Source organism: Octopus bimaculoides, chromosome 3, assembly GCF_001194135.2.
Source record: "Octopus bimaculoides isolate UCB-OBI-ISO-001 chromosome 3, ASM119413v2, whole genome shotgun sequence".
Classification (NCBI taxonomy): Eukaryota; Metazoa; Mollusca; class Cephalopoda; order Octopoda; family Octopodidae; genus Octopus; species Octopus bimaculoides.
Window position 1 is genome coordinate 35312657 of NC_068983.1, and position 2647 is coordinate 35315303.

A 2647-nucleotide genomic window follows, 5' to 3' on the forward strand; every position below is an offset into this window, starting at 1 on the left:
AATGGGCGAATCCAGTACATCGAGATAGTAGGGCATGACATATTCAGTACCGTGTATGCCATCCCTGGGTGTTAATACGGCCATACAACGTCGGTACATGGTGTGCATGAGGCGATTCATAAAAGCCATTGGCAGCTGCGCCCACACACTAAGGAAAGCTGCCTCCAGTTACACATGAGTTGTCGGCCTTGGGACCACTTGGTTCAGACGTCTTTGGGTTTCATCCCATGGGTGTTCTATTGGGTTCAATTCCGGGCTGGGAGCCGGATAAGGCATGATTCTGATGTTGTGCTGACGCAGGAAGTCCATGGTGACTCTGGCCGTGTGGGAGGGAACATTGTCACGCTGCAATATGGGGATATGGTGACGCGCGAAGAAGGGTACAATAAGCTCGCCTTCCGTGAGTACTTAAATAGTATTCAAATGTCAAGGCTATATTAACGTTAACCACAGCCAAAAATCTAGAGCAGTCCTCGTTTTCAGAAAACCCTTCATACTGTACACCAACAAGAAATTTCAGTTTGAAACGAGAGCTAATAACTAACTTGTTAATACACTCAAAAGACAGGTGCTTAAACTTACACATAATTATCTTTATAAGGTACGAAGGTTTGGTACCAAGACGCATACATTTTGACATAACATACAGCAAGTAATTTAACACAAATCATACACAATTGATTTTATACTTTTGCAAACAGAAATATAATACAGTGTTTAGTTTACAACAATGTTGCTTTGATTGTTAATCTCTCTGAAAAATTTCTCTTAATATTCTCTCTGGTTCATTATGGCACAGTATAATTCTTGTAAGCATTAATAAAAAGAAAAGCAAATTATTTTCATATTTCAGAAGTGACATTTAATTTTTTTCATGCAACACTTCTAACTTTTGTCATCAAAACAAAGCAGATCATCAACTACAAGGTATCAGTACGAAGTGTTTGCATTTGTAAACCCCAATGTTTGCAGTCCATTCCTACTTTTGTTAAACTCGTCATCCGAATACCAAGGGAAAGAGGGGCGTCAGTATTTTTTAAGGTTAGTTCAAGACTTTGATGACACCCCATCTAATAACCGACCTTGTGGGATTCTGACTAGAATACAGGCGGCGAATGGTCCTGTTGACGATTTGATTAACAATGAATTAATCGATGAAGAGTTGATGCTGTTTTCCAATTAAACTTTAATCACTTGTTTCATTTTCCAGTTGAATTTTTTCTATTTCCAATGCCATTTTGTTATGTAAGACATCATGTTTACTTTATTCTTGTTGTCAATCCAGCTATTTCAGTTTCCCTCGTAAACTTAGTGCTTTCCACGAAACAGTTTAGTTCCTTATTTCTTCCATTTTTTGTGAATATTATAAACTGTCTCATATTATTTTAAAAACCGTTTTTAATCCTAAATATCTTTCTAGAAACAAACAATAAGATTATTCCTGTGAATTGCTAGAATTGGTAGAGGTGGTTTTTTGCATTGGTGCATACTAAGTGAAATATTATTGTTTATATTTTAATTTAAAATGTTATTTTTATAAATTAATAAAGAAAAATAAGATATAAGAATTTTGGGAAATATAATGTAGTAAAAATTTGATGCTTCATCTAATATTCCTTAAAAAAGACTGGAAGTTTCTCTGCTTACCACAATCTTCTTCATCACTATGATCATCACAGTCAGGCTGTCCATCGCATATACTTTCTTTGAAAATACACGTATTTGTAGAATTAGTTCCATTGCGACTTGAAGGACAGCTCACTTTACCAAGTGGACATGCTGAAGATGCGGTAATAGAAAACAGAATATATAAATAAATTGTCATAAAATATTCTTTAAATAAATAAATATTTGACGTGTTTAAACCTTATTGTAATCATGTAATCTTATTTTCTTGTAAGAAGCTGAAATTAATGATAGCTGATATGACTAGCAACTTAACGATTATATATTTAGAGCTTAAACAGGTTTTCTTCATCTGAACTGCTGATATATTTCCAGCCTCTCTAACCAACATATCAACATGACTTCAGCTTGGAGCAGATGACAACGTATTGCAATAGTGTATATGATTGCAAAAACATGCCTGAGAAGGTTGGATTTAAAGAACAGTATCAGGTATAGAATAGTTGAGCTGGAAAAAAAAACCCCAAAACCAACCAAACAAACAATATAAACAATACATGAAGAGGTTCCCTCACCTTCTAAAATTCAGTGACATTTACCCAGTAATGCAACACTTGCAATACCACAGTGCGAACAACTAAAGCAGCCGTCATCCATCACACAACTCTCAAGCTATTTCGTCTCGAAGACTGCAACCGATTCTTCTGGTCCCTTGCCAAAGAGTTATCTACTAAGTTTAAAGAATCTTAACATCCACTTCACAACAATGATGGATCTGTGATTAGTAATCCCGAAGAGGAAGGTTCTATCTTCGCTTTCCCGTTTTGCAGCCAAATTCACAGGGAAAGAGCTTGAAACAACTCCTCCAAAGCTATCAGTCTACCACCTACCACCCTTTCGGTCCCATCAATTTACATACATTGATGGTAACAACAGAAGTACCTGAATTCAATTCAAACCAAAAGGATCCTTTACTCACTAATCATTTCAATCTCTCGCTCTCAACGGGAATCTAACCTGA

General features: G+C 36.1%; 1 long non-coding RNA gene across 1 annotated transcript in view; it reads right to left on the reverse strand.

The window, feature by feature from the left end:
* Positions 1-1624: 1624 nt before the first annotated feature.
* Positions 1625-2647, reverse strand: part of LOC106877511 (uncharacterized) — an 8075-nt gene continuing 7052 nt past the window's right edge. Inside the window, exon 4 of the long non-coding RNA XR_001410384.2 lies at positions 1625-1779. This is a non-coding gene — a long non-coding RNA (uncharacterized LOC106877511). The remainder of the gene's footprint in view (positions 1780-2647) is intronic.